Source organism: Vicugna pacos, chromosome 4 (assembly GCF_048564905.1).
Source record: "Vicugna pacos chromosome 4, VicPac4, whole genome shotgun sequence".
Taxonomy (NCBI): Eukaryota; Metazoa; Chordata; class Mammalia; order Artiodactyla; family Camelidae; genus Vicugna; species Vicugna pacos.
This window is the reverse complement of record NC_132990.1, coordinates 57,355,054-57,369,627: the sequence shown is the minus strand read 5'-3', so window position 1 is coordinate 57,369,627 and position 14,574 is coordinate 57,355,054.

Below are 14,574 nucleotides of genomic sequence, written 5' to 3'. Positions count from 1 at the left end.
AGTCCTGGTCTGCAGCCTCTGAAGTCAACAGATACATCTTTTCTATGTGTGTACATGTGGATACACAGGGGATTTAAGGCATTTCACTATCGGTTTGTGTATAAAATCTCTCCAAGGAAAGCAGACAGTAAGTAAAAGTGAGCGTACCAAGAGTTTAGTATTAAAATCGCAGATGACAACGGTCACTTTCTCTACAGAGAGCTAGAAGCATTGGAGTCCACGACCCAGTGCCTACGTGCACGGGATCTGGCCCATGGATCTCTTAATGATGTTTGATGCTTTCTATTTCTGTGAGAAACTGTGCCGTGCAATGTCAAATATGTCACGACAGTGTCAAAATGAAATGACCTCATAAGTTCCTCTCTGCTCTGGCATCTGCAAATCTCGAGTGCAGAGGGGCTAAGGGACCCATCCAAGGTTGCACTGGAGGGTTATCAGAAGCCCATGATGGCGATGTCTGGGGCAGGACACCTGAGGCTGGTTGGTTTGGTTTTTTGTTTGTCTTGCCATCACAAGCTACATCTCAGAAATCCACACATTAATTGTTTTGCAGCAAAAATAACCAGTTATTGATTCCAAAATAACAGTATTTTTTAAATCGTTAATATAAAAACTGTTTTTAAGAACTATTTCATTGGCTTTATTTATAAAAGAGCAAAATGTAAGACCATCATGGTAAGTCTAGTGGTGCTCGCTGCTCGGGCCACGTGGGTGAGGACGCTGGGGTTTTCAGGCTGAACGGGTTAGGAGTGGGCAGGTGATCGTGGAGGACCCCTCGGTTCTGACTCCAAATTACACGACAGAAAGTCACTTTCAGTTATGATTTTAGTGTAATCATGAAAGAAGATCAATTTGCACAGAAGCAAGTGGGGACGAGTCACAGCCCAGAGTTTGGCTCCAGGAGTCAACAGACAAACTGTCACAAAGAACTTCTCCTGAATAGTCATAGTGTGTGGTTTCCAGCTTCATTCCTCCTACAACTGAGTCAGTCTGAGAGGGGGCAAGTACTTGATAATCAGACAGAAACCCACTCCAAGGACGTTGTAGAAATTTAGGGTAGAGGCTGGCCTCTGATCAAAATCTGTGAATTTCTTCCGGACTGCTTAATTTCATTTACACCATATGTAACAGTCAGGGTTCTCCAGAAAAACAAAACCAATAGTATCTGTCTGTCTGTCTGTCTATCTATCCATCCATCCATTCATCCATCGACCCATCTATCTACCCATGCGTCTCTCTATGTGTGTATGTAAACACATATATGTATATAGTCTGAAAGCCATAGGGCAGGCAGGAAACTCAGGCAGGAATTGATGCTTCAGTCTTCAGTCAGAATTCCTTCTTCTCCGGGAAACTTTAGTTTCTGCTCTTAAGATCTTCAACTGATGGGGTGAGGCCCACCCACATTATCAAGGGCAATCTCCTTTACTTAAAGTCAACTGATTGTAGAGGTTAACCACATCTACAAAATAACCCTCTTGGTAGCACCTAGGTTAGTGTTGGGTTAAACACCTGGGTGCTATATCCTGGCCAAGTTGACACAAAATACTAACCATCATACCAAGTTTCTGCCATTTTCCAAAATCTGTGATTCCACCAGACTTGGGGCAACTTAGAGACAAGGAAAGCACAGTTTTTCCAGTTGCCATCAGCTCAAACTGTCTAAAGCAGCCACACGCTTGTTTTTATCCTTGCAATTTTGAGTGCAGTGTGCCCAGATCTCTTGTCACATTAATTAGGAAGTACAAACTGGTGAGTCACGGAGGGTCAGGCAGGATGAATTTTCAAATCCCTTGAACAGGTTTTTACAACCCAGCCATCTGATTGCCCTCAAATAAACCCAATTGCCATGCTCTGCTTCACCTTCTTCCAAATACCCCATGACCTGGAGATGACTCACAGTGCAAGAATGAAGAAAATAATCAGAATCCCAATCACTTCCTCTATCACATCTTCAGTGAGCCTGGCTTACAAAGCAGAAACTGTCCAGATGAACGAGGAAAGTGGAAGCTGAGTTCAGCAGCCTTCTTTTGGACGTGAGGGAACGGCTGTAACATTCCTTCCCATCTGGGTCAAGGGAACTCATTCTTTCTGCTTTTAGCCTGCATGTCTCAGATGCCACATTGGCAGGCGGATAGCCCTGCTATTTCTCGTGTGCTGGAAAATTGTGTACAATTCTCCGACACAAAATGAAAAAGACAATAAATAGCATGTTTTACAGAAATTGTGGCGGGAACGACCATCAAACGCTGCTGCTAAGGGTGTAAACTGGTACAACCACCTTAAAACCATGTGTAGCGTTGGCTGCAAAAACTGAAACCACCTCGTTCCCCAGCAGTTCTTCTCCTGGTCATATATCCGGCAGAAATTCACACGCTGGAATGTGCACAGCAATGCTGTTCATAATAGCCCAAAGCGTGAAACCACACACATGTCTATCCGCAGTAGAATGGATAAGCCAACATATCCTCGCAATGGAACACGGCAATGAGAGTGATGACCTGTAGCTACGAGCAACATCAGGGAAGATGTCATGAAACACAGTATGGAGCCAAAGGGACCGGACACCCGAACAAGGGCATATTGTATGATTCCACTGATAGAAAGTATAAACACAGACAGAACCAACCTATAACATAGGAAGTCAGGAGAACGGTTACCATTGGAGGGAACACTGGGACTGGTAAGGGCTACTGGGGGCTTCTGCAGTGATTGATAATGTTTGATTATCTATTGCTGCTTAGTAAATTACCCTACCACTTAGGGGCTTAGAACAACCACCATTTCTAGGTCAGGAATCCAGGCAGGGCTCAGCTGGGTGAGTCTTCGTTCCATGTGCTTTTGATGGAGGTCACTCAGTGGTCTTCAAGGGGCAGATGAACTGGCCTGAGGGTCCGAGAAGCTATCAGACAAGTTCTGAGCGTTGGCAGGGATCACGGGAAGCCTGGGCTCCCCTGGAACTCCTGGGAGGAGTGCGTCTCGGTGGCATCTCCAGCGTGGCGATCTCAAGGTGCTTGGGCTTCTTCCGTGGTGATTTGGAGCTCCCAGAGAGGGTTTCCGAGAGCCCCAGGTAGAAGCCCCAAGGTTTCTGATAACCTAGCATGAGGGTCATTTCCACTTCATCCTAAAGCCAGTCTAGACTCCAGGGGAGGAGAAGAGAGTCCTCTTCTCCAGGAAAAGGGCCTGAAAGTGTGGAGGGAAGGGCGTGATGGCAACCATCTTGGAAACAAGTGACCACAGGTAACGTTCTCTTCTCGACTTAGATGTTGGTTACAGGCTATATTCAGTTTGGGAAAATTGATCAAGTTGTATCCTCATGATATGTGCCTTTTCTACATGTATACGTGCTATAGACTGAATAAACATTCATTTTATAGGGGGAAGGGTATAGCTCAGTGGTAGAGTATGTGCTTAGCATGCATGAACTCCCGTGTTCAATCCCCAGTACCTCCACTAAGAAATAAAATAAATAAACCCAATTACCTCCCCTCCAAAACCAAAAAAAAAAAAAAAAAACGGATTAAAAAAAAATTCAGTTTATGTCCCCCTCCAAATTCACAGTGGAAGCCTAACCTTCAGTGTGAATCTGTTTGGTGGTGGCGGCAGGGGGTGAAGGGTGCTTTGAGAGGTGACGGGGACTGATGGTCTTGTAAAAGAGACCCCAGAGTGCTCCCTCGCCCCTTCTGCCATGCGAGGACACAGCAAGAAGCCGGCCATCTAGGAACCAGGAAGCAGGAGCTCACCAGACACCAGCCTCCAGAGCTGTGAGAAATACCCTTCTGTAGTTGAAGCCACCCAGTGTACAGTTTTCTGTTACAGCAGCCACAAAGGACTAAGACGACATGATTTTAGTAAGAAGCTTACATGTGAAAGGAGTCATCAAGCAGAACGACCCTGGGAACAGGCTGGTCCTGTTGGAGTCCTTCGGTGCCATGATGGACACTCTTGTCTCCCTGGTGTCACCTGGCCCATGACCAGCCCCGTGTTCTGGGCCTTTCCCTGTGAGGTCCTCATTTCAGTGAGGAAGGGAAGCCACAAGTACATCCCTGGATCCCTGTGAGGGAGATTAAACAGCACATCTGCATCCCCAGCCTATTAACTTCATTTCATTGCAAAAGCTGCCTCAGACCTCCGACTCCTCAGCTGCCAGGGCAGTTAGCAGCTGAGAAGCCTGGATAGGGGGCCAGAGAGGGCTTTCCACGCTTCCCCACTGGCCTCGCCTGGGGAGCAGAGGAAGGGGCACGTTCTCAGGCACCTGTGCCCTGCGGGGGCTGGAAGGGGAGCCAGGGCCTGAAGTCGCTTGAAACACTCTGCAGCTGCCAGAACCAGACCCCAGTCCCCAAGCGCAGTGACAAGTGAATCACCTCGACTCATGCTTAGTCACTGCAAGGTACTTTCCACACCGACACATGGAGATGGTTACCAAAGAGATGTCTGTTGGCTGCTCTCGCATCGGCTCAAAGAAAATGTTGTTGTAACCTTTACTTTGGAAGGGAAAGAACAGCATCACTTTCCCTTTTCCTTTCCTTTCCTTTTTGGAGAGAGATTTGTTGGCCAAATAGTTGAAGTGGTTGTTTTTGTTTACCCTGGAGAAAGTTTCCAGAAGGCTCTCAATCCCGAGCCTTGTGTATGTGGCAGGCCCTTCGCGTCCAAAGCACTTAGTGTCTAAGTGTGTCAACAGCCCCCTCCGAGGGGACTGTCCCAGGCCATCCAGATCGCGGGGTCTCCTGTCACGCTCCCCAATCACCAGCAGAGTCCTCGGGGCTTTGAGGAGTCAGAGGGCTGGGGTTCAAATCCACACTCTGACCTGTCCTCTCCGTGTGAAAAGGGGTGTGGCTTTCCAACTTCCTAAGCCCCCCACTGCCTCTTTAATAATAATAAGGATTAGTAATGCTTGCCCACAAAGTGGCCACCAGAATGAAATGAGGCCAGGTGTCGAAGCACCGCCAACAATGCGTGGCCCTCACATAGTAGTTGATGAGTTCAAATGCACTCCTTCCTCCCTCCTTCTATTATTTCTCTTTCCGCCCCTCTCTTTTTTCCTTTATTTCATTTTGTTCTTTTTTTAATGGAGGTACCAGGGATTGAACCCAGGACCTCGTGCATGTTACGCATGTGCACTACCACCAAGCTAGACCCACCCGCCTCCCCCACCCTTCTCTTTTTAAATTCCCTCTCTCCTTCTTCCTTCCCTCCACTCCCAACTCAATCAACCCTCAACTCTCTCCTCTCTCTGCTGCTTTTTTTTTCCCTTCTTTTTTTTTTCCTTTCTTTCTTTCTTTTTTTTTTTTTTTTTTTTTTTTTTTGCCTTGTTTTCAAGTCTCAGCCCTCCTCTGCACTCACAGCCATCCCTCTGGCTGGTACAGCCTTGGCATGGTGGCTGTTGAATGCCGGCCAAATTCTGGTTTAAAAAACACAGCGATTTTTGGCCAGACTTTCCCTCCTTACAAACGAGGGTGATGTTTCAGGCACGGGAAGTCTTCCCGTCCATTTAGGCCCCGGGCAAAAAAAAAAAAAAAAAAAAAAAATAGCAACGCCTCAGTGTGTGGCCTTAGGTGGACAGCGATGTGAGGCTCCGGGTACCGACAGAAATAAATCTGGTGTTTCTGAAAATTGTGAAACATGTGCAGTGAATGTGTCATCTGAGCAAAAGTGAGTCAGTCCCCAGGCCTGAGCCCAGATCTGGCTGCGCTCGCTTTCTAAATAGAAAGTATATTCCTGGCCGGCCTAACATTAGCAAATTGGCGGTCACTGAGAGTGGAAAGAGGGAGGCAGGAGAGGAGGCATGCAAATCTATACTTTGCACGAAATGTTACTGGAAAAATGAAGTTCTCTCTCTGTGATTTAAAAAAAAAAATTACTCCTTTTCCCTTCTTCCCTTTTCTCACTATCCTGCTGTCTGGGCCAAGCTTTTCCTTCCATCACTATGTCAGCCCAAAGTCCCAAAGAGGCCTTTGAAAACACGACGAGAACTTCAATGGATGAATGGGTAAAGAGAATGTGGTATATATATAATGGACTATTATTCGACCATAAAAAGCAGGCCCTCTTGCCTCTTGCAACAACATGAATGAAGTGTGGGGCCATGATGCTAAGTGAAGTAAGTCAGTCAGAGAAAGACAAATGCTGTGTGATCTCGCTTATACATGGAATCTGGAAAAAAAAATAGCTCACAGATACAGAGAACAGGTTGGTGGTTGCCAGAGGTAGGCATTAGGGGCGGGCAAAGTGGGTGAAAGGGGTCAAAAGGCACAAACTTCCAGTCAGAAGACAATTCAGTCCTGGGGATGTAACGTACAACACGGTGACTGTCGTTCATTATACCGTGTCACATGTTGGAAGGTCGCTAGAAGAGTAAATCTTGGAAGTTCTCATCACTAGGGGAAAAAGTGTATTACTGTGTAAGCTGACAGATGGTAGCTAGGCTAACAGTGGGGATCATTTCACAGTATATACAAATATCACATCATTATGTTGCACGTCTGAAACTAATATAATGCTACATGTCAATTATACCTCCATTAAAGATTTTTTTAAATTGTGGAATATTAAAGATTGTCAAAAGCTAAAAAACAAAAACAAAAATAAGACCACAAGTTGCATCGAGACAGCCTGGGTTAATTGGATGCTCTGAACTTTAAAGTGAGACAGTCCTGAGTTCATATCCTGACCCTACCGCCTGCCAGCTGTGGGTGTGGGTGTGGGTGTGGGTGTGTGTGTGTGTGTGTGTGTGTGTGTGTGTGTGTGAGAAAGAGAGAGAGAAACCTTGGGCAATTTTCTAAGCTCTCTTGCGGTTTAGTATCACCTCACCCAGATGGGAGCCCTGCCGCTTTCCCTGCGAAGGTTTAAGGAAGGTGGTATCAGCAGAGCCCAGCCCTCGGCAGGTGCCTGTTGCATCTGGGCACCCGTCTCTCCCTCTCCCTGGGAAGGTAAGTGCCCGGATGCCGAGGCCGCCTCGTTCCCTGCTTCTGTGCGTACACGGGACTGCCTCTTCTGGAGGAGGCTGTGAGCACTAAGCCTACAAGGGTAGCGTAACAGCAGCTCTCTGCTCCCGACACAGATTCTGGAGAAAAGAAGCAACGTCAGGCCCGGGGCCTCCGGTGCCAGCATCCCTGGCAAGCACAGATGCCTGAGTCACGTGGTGTCCGTGGTACCAGAGGAAGTGATGCAACCACCCTCCGGCTTTGGATCAGCCAGGAGGAAAGTGTCCTGTTACAGCCTGGGCGGGGCTGGCTTCAGGGCTCCAGGCCTGCGCCCGGTTCCAAAGCCACAGCAAAGGGGCAGCAGGAGACCCTGTCCTTGCGCACACACTGCCCGCTGTTTACCCTGCTTTGTGCACCACCATCCGGGCCCCACAAAGGGCCCAGCCAAGCAACCTGTCCCTGGGCCTCGGCTTCTCCCTCCCTTTGCTCCAGCTTCCAAGTTGCCCTGACTATGAACACCTGTTTCCTTTTGCCTGGCTCCCATAGGGTCCAACTATTCTATTGACTTCATATACATGGCAGGAATATAATTGAATTCAATTATAATAACTACCCTCATTAAAACCTATGTAATGTTCATTACGCAGCCTAGGTAATATGTAATTAATAGCATTAACATATGAATTGTGCATTGGGTCGCTAATATGCGCATTATGTATGATGTTCACCGTATATATTAATTACAGCACATGCCAGAAAAACACAGCGTTCAAAGCTGGCAGGCCTGTCCCAGTTATAAATCCTTTTGATCTCATACAAATCCCTTTTATGGAACAGCTTTTTCATTCATTGGAACATTTGCTTTTTAGCTCTTTACACATAGATGGCTGTGGGGGAGAAAGGACTCAGAAGCTAGTTGGCGCTGGAGTTGAGGAGACCTGAGAAGCCTGTGTGGGAGCTTATCCTGGAGAAGGGCCATGACCTTGAGGGCAGAGTTCAGACTCCTGGGTTCTGTCCTAGTCTCTGCCGAGACTTCCCCTGCCAATCACCACCACCTCCAGTGGACATCCATTATCTGGGAAATGGGCATAATAGCACTTGACATCACTGGGACATTAAGGAGATTATCTCATTAGGGGGACTAGCACGCGTTGGAAATGCAGAGTGGCAGTAGCACTGAGCATCAGTGCCGGGAAGCACCTTAAGAGAGAAGTTCTCCCGTAAGGAAAAACCTGCTCCAACTCACCCAGCCCGCCCTTGACATGAGCTCAGCATCACTCAGCCCTGGTGAGCGGGTGTCAGTAACGGCTGCCCGTTAAGTGGGGTTCTCTCCTGCTCACCCCTCAAAGCACCTTCTTGGCATTGCCTGGTGCCTGGAGTTACCATCTCCAATTTACAGGATTTGGAAAGTGAGGCCCTGGTAGATGAAATGAGTTGCCCAGGTCAACCCAGAAGGCCTCCCTGGCATGAAGGATGTAATAGAAGATGGACAGGAAGGCGAGCGTAAAAACAGTGAACTAGGTGGAAGAAACCGGTCACAAAAAGCCAAGTAATGCCTATGGGGCTGTACTTGACACTGCTGAACTGTACAATTAAAACAGGTTAAATGGTAAGTTTCATGGTTATGTATATTGTATGAAAACTTTTTAAAAGTTATGTAGTACATAATTTCATGAAATTCTAGAAAAGGCAAAACTGTAGTGACAGAAAGGATATTTAGTGGCTCTTAGAGCCAGAGTTGAGGGAGGGATTCACTATAAGAGCATGAGGAAAGGTTTGGGGATGATGGAAATGCTCTATATTTTGATTCTAGTAGCAGTTATGCAGCTGTATACACGGGTCAGAATTTTCTGAATTACGCAATTAAAGTTGGCGAGTTTTATTGTTTGTAAATTATAGTTTTCTCCAGATATATGCCCAGGAGTGGGATTGCTGGATCATAGGGTAACTCTATTTTCACTTTTTAAAGGAATCTCCGTACCTCGTGATAGTTTCTGACTCTGCACCCAGGCTCCTTCTCTTCGGCTGAAATGAGCCAATCCCGGGACACTCACACTCGCCTCATTCTCATCCCTGTATGTTGCTGCCTGTCAGGAGTGCCCTGGGGGTCCCATCCTTAAAGAGATCTGCCAGCTCGTATTTTGTTCGCCTCTAAACTTCATTTCAGTGTTCACTGACTACCTGCTCTAAACCTGGCTCTGTGCAGAATATAGGGGCTAAAAACATGAGCAAGTCGTGGCCCTGCCTCCCAGGAGTTCAACGATACCGTCTTAGTTCCGGCTCCTTGTTCCTGAACCATGGACCATCTACTGCATCCTTTGCTTTGAATCTCACTTCCTTCCAATCCAGCCTTCTCACAGCCACCAGAACGTGCTTTCTAAGACACAAAGCCAGCCACTTCTCACTCGCCTGCTTGAATCTCTTCATGGACTCCTATCACTCACAGAATGAAGCTGAAACCTGTTGACTTGGCACTCAAGACCCATCAGAGGTTGGGCCTCTCCCTCTTCAGCCTCCTCTTCTCCACCACCTGCCATATGCACCAAGATCCCTGGATTTCCCACCTAAAAATTCTTCCCAATGGAGCTTCCTTAAAAATCTAAAAACAGAGCTCCCATATGATCCAGCAATCCCACTCCTGGGCATATTTCCAGAGACGACAAAAACTCTAATCTGAAAAGACACATGCACCCCAATGTCTATAGCATCATTATTTGCAATAGCTAAGGTATGGAAGCAACCTAAATGTCCACTGACAGATGACAGATAAAGAAGTTGTGATACGTATGTATGTGTGTGTGTGTGTGTCTATATATCTATAATGGAATGTTACTCAGCTATAGAAAAGGATAAAATGATGCCATTTGTAGCAACATGGATGGACCTAAAGATTGTCATATTAAGTGAAATACATCAGACAGAAAAAGACAAATATCATATGATATCACTTTAGGTAGAATCTAAAAAAAAAAAACTGATACAAATGAACTTATTTACAAAACAGAACTAGCCCCACAGATACAGAAAGCAGTCTTATGGTTACTAAAGTGGAAAGGGGAGGGAGGGATCAATTAGGAGTTAAAAAAAGAATTCTTCCTATTCCTGCAGTGTGACTTGCAGTTCCTTCTACTGAGAAGTGGGGCTGATTACTCTCCCCCTTGCATCGTTTGGCCACCTGGTTGTCACTGGCTAATAGGACGTTAGCAAACGTGAAGCAAACAAGGCTTGAAAAGCACTGTGCTTTGAGCTTGCCCTTTCTTGCTGCAGGCCCCATTGGCCACCCTGCTTACAAGCCCCATCTAGACTCCCTGAAGAAAAGGCCACATGGAAAGAGATCCCAGCTGAGCCCCACATACGTAACACCATCCTAAATCACCAGCTACAACTTAGTTGACTCAGTTCGGAAGAAGAGCTCAGCCAAATCATCACAGAATCACATGAAAAATATGATAAATGTTGGTTGTTTTAAGTCAAAATGTTTGGGGCTGGCTTATTATGCAGCAAAAGCTAACTGATACAAACTCACAAGTGCAGAGGCTCTTTGAGTTCCTATGCTCTACCACATGCTGTTCCCTCTGACTGGTGGGCATTTCGTCCCCTTCCTATGCCTGAAGACACTTCTGCTGTGCTCCCTGGATGATGAGGTTTTAGCAGGCAGAGAAAGGGAGAGAGATCCCTGTAGAACAAAGAAGATAAACTGAAGTTTATGTTGAATGCCTATGTTACTTTCAATAGTCTTAACCTCTCTTGGCTAAGAATATTCTTTTGGGTGGCAAAGAGCTCTCAATGACACATGTCCTATTCTTTCTTTCAACAGCCATGAAGCACTGGGTGTGTCTCTCAGAGCACAGACAAAAACCCACCCAACACGTGCCTCATTATCCTCAATCATCATCCTCATCTCACCCCTTTTGTCTCATTCACCTTTGTTTTTGTCACTGGCCTAAAAGAGCAGTTTGCCTAGTAGAGGTACTGGCTCACCCATAAGTTTCTTGAAAAGATCCAAATCAAGGTCACCTCCTCCATGAAGCCCTCCCCAACACCCCAAGCAAAGTTGCTTTCTCTCTCCACCCAGCGCTCCCACATCTCCTCATAATGAGGGCACTTCTTAGCGATAATTAGTTTACATATCCAACCTCTGCTGTTCCCGGCACACAGTGTGACCCAGCAGTGTGTCTTCTTTTTCTCTGTGTCCCTACACAGGAGAATCAGGAAGACTTGGTCAAACTCATTAATTCATCCATCATAGAGGGAGCTCGAAGGAGTCTTGTAGGGGAAAGAATAAGCAGTTTGGAGTCAGACACATCTGAACTCAATCCCTGCCTTTCCGTTTCCAAGTAGAGTGACCTTGGGCAAGCCACTTACCCCTCTGAATCTTCAGTCACTGGTGAATAGGGGAGGGAGGGAGGGCCATCTAAAGTGAAGACCATGATCTTTCTTCACAGGATGGTTTGAGGATTCATGAGATATGGTACCTAAAACACCTGGCCTAGAGACTGGCACCCGGAAGACCCTCAAGCCAAGTTCTAGTCACCTTCTCCCTTCTCTCCAGCCACCTGAGTCCTCCTGGTCACTCTGGGAAGGCGAGATGGGGCAGGGCTTCCAACAGCCAATGAGGTCCAGCCCCGGCTGCCTCTTGGATCATAAGAGCATCTCTCCCATAACCCGTGGGTGTCCTGAGCTGGAAGGAAAATGTTTGTCCAGCGCCCACTTTGTACCTGGTTCCTACCTGCCTTATCTCACCACCTTTCCCCTTTATGGAGGGAAATGAGATGGCACCTGCTGTATGGTGTGTGAACTGTAAATCAAGATGCAAATGGGTCTGTCTCCCCTCTAAGAGGAAACAAAGGCCCCTGGTAAAGAATTCAGCGCTATCCAACTACTCGCCTCACCCCACCCTCTCAGAGCCCGAACCTGCAGATGGCCAGGTCTGGCATTGGAAACGCTGTTGGAAGAGGAGGGCTGATTCATGCTCATTCATTCATTCCTTCACTCATTCCTTCACTCACATACACTGGCTCATTGATTCACTCAGTTGTTTATGGTCCCCTAAATGTGCATGCAGGCTGTGGTCTGTGCCACGCCCTGTGCTGAGAGCAGGATGAAAAAATAATCATGACTCCCTTGGTCTCTGCTGTCGATAAGTTGAGTTCTTGGCAGACTTCTCTGCGGAGTGTGCGCGTGTGTGTAGGGGCTTGCCCTGAAAGTAGGTCACTGCCATGTGACTTTCTAAACATGCCCTGGGGACATCAAAGACAGACTGGCCCTGTGCGAGGCTGGAGTGAGGGCAATGTGATGACAGGGGTGAGTGCGGAGAGGACTTTGGACGGTGGAGGTCTAGAAGGTCACTCCAAAGAGTGGTTCTTCACCTTCAGCAAGCTGGAGCCACTGAAAGCCTTAAAGCAAAGAACTGACTGAAGAATTCAAATGCATTTTGTTGCAATTCACATGCACTTTGATCTGCCATCCCTGCTGGAGTGTCCCCAGGTGACTAGAGTCACGGTAATTGGCGTCCAGTTCACACCAAGCACTCCCTTGTGTGACTTGGGCAAATCGCTTTATTTCTTGGAACCTCAAAATGGGAAGTACCAGCACGAATGACTCTCCTCACCAAATAGTCAGGCCATACTTGAAGCACTTATGTAGTTCAGTCGTTAAGTGCGCAAGGTTCAGACTTAGTTGACGTGCTACCTATTATTTTGGGACCACTTAACCACTGGGAACCTCAGTTTTCCCACCTCTAAACTGGGTGTGATCACATTTCCCTGTGGTTGTGTGAGTTAAAAATGCTAATGGATAGCGAAAAGATCGCACAGCGGGGACAATAATAGCTTGGTGGTAGAGCACATGCTTAGCATGCTCTAGGTCCTGGGTTCAATCCCCAGTAGCTCCACTGAAAAACAAAAATTCATAAAAAGATTGCACAGGGCTGGCACACAGTAAGCACATAATACATGATATTATTATTATGATTGTCATTGTCTCTTTATTAATATCAATAAGATAACTGCCTGACAGCTGGGACTCGACTGAAAATGCAAGCTCATTCCTTATTTTAGCCTAACGCACTCCCAAAGGTCTCAGGCCAAATTCTGATTCCAGGCCCCTGCAGTGCCCCCTCCCAGGGTTCCAATGCACATTTTAAGAAAGAAAGAACTGCCAGAGAAAATTCAGCTGCATGGTTTCTCTATCAAAGAGAAAATTTTAAACATGCAAAACACTTGCTGGAACACACTGGTTTTTGTCCAGGGACTTCTGTAAAGTCTGAGGGCCTTTCCAGCAGCACTCCTGGCCCGTGCCTGCCACCAGGACGTTTCCCGGCAGACAGCGCCGGTGCCCCCAGCCAGGCTCCGACAGAGCGCAGGGGAAGGCCCTGCCAGGTCCGGGTGCGCCCAGCATCGGGCTGCGCTCATCTTCCCGGCCTCACTGGCCTGCGGAGAAAGTGGAGCGGGCTTGGGCTACGTCCAGGGTTCCAGGGGAGAAGCCCTTTCTTCTCCAGCACAGGAGATGCCAGGCGCTGCGGGCACCGGCGGCCGCCTGCTGCCCTGGTCCTCTGGGGAGAAGCTGCCCCAGGAACCCAGAGAGTCCACTCCTGACACGGCTCCCGCCCCGCTCTGCTCTCCCATCCAGGCAGAACCGAGCCTCCGCACTAAGTCCCTCCTGTGCCCTGTGGAAGGGCACCCAATCCTCACAGCGCAGGAGGGAGAGGAGGCTGGGCCCACCACTGCGTGCTGGGAGCCGGCGCCGCTGCCCTTCGCACACAGTCGGTGCCCTCCCCAACCCCACTCCTTGAGTGACAGATAGTTAAGCAACTTATTGGGATCCTGAGCCGTTAGATGCTACGTTATCTCACTTAATTCTCATGCTAACCCTGCAAAGCAGGTCTCCCTAGCCCCACTTTGTACCCACTTTGTAGAACTGAGGCTCAGAAAGGCGAAGTAAGTTGACTGTGGTTCCAGAAGTGGAAAGTGACAGTGCTGGGACCGGAACCAAGTCTGTCTGATTCCAAGGCTCTTGCCCACTGCAGCCCCTACCTCTCCAAGTTGACCAGCCTTCAGCTTCCAGACCTTCCCAGAGCGCTGCCTGCACTGCTCCAGGCGTGGGGAGACAGACTAGACCACGGACATCCGAGGCCCTGCCTTCTGACCTGAAAGACGGCTCAGGGAGAAGAGGCAGAACAGGGACACAGGAAGCGGCGTCGATGGTGAGCTGGGGAGGGGCAGAGGGCCCACCGAGCATGCTGGCCACGAGTCAGCACACAAGGGCTTCGAACGTCCAGGGCCGCATTAGCACCAGGCGCTAATTCCCCCATCTCAGCACTGCTCAGGAGGGCTCCATGCGGGAGTGGCCTCTGAAATTTGGGGAGTAAGAGCAGTAACACTAAAAATGAGAGCTGCCTCTTGTAACTGCCTGCACTGTCAGAGCCTCTGCTAGGCCCTGTCATTGTATTTAGTCCTCACAACTCCAAGAGGTGAGGGCTATGAGCCCATTTTACAGATAAGAAAAACCGAAGCTCGAATTACACAAATAAGGAGAGTGTGATGGGCATCTTAGGAAGTGATGGAGAGAGCCAGAGAGCTTGTGCTCTGTCCCTTGAGAGCATGCCCCCACCGTGGCCAGATCTCTCATTTCACAGTAAGCCAAATGTAAT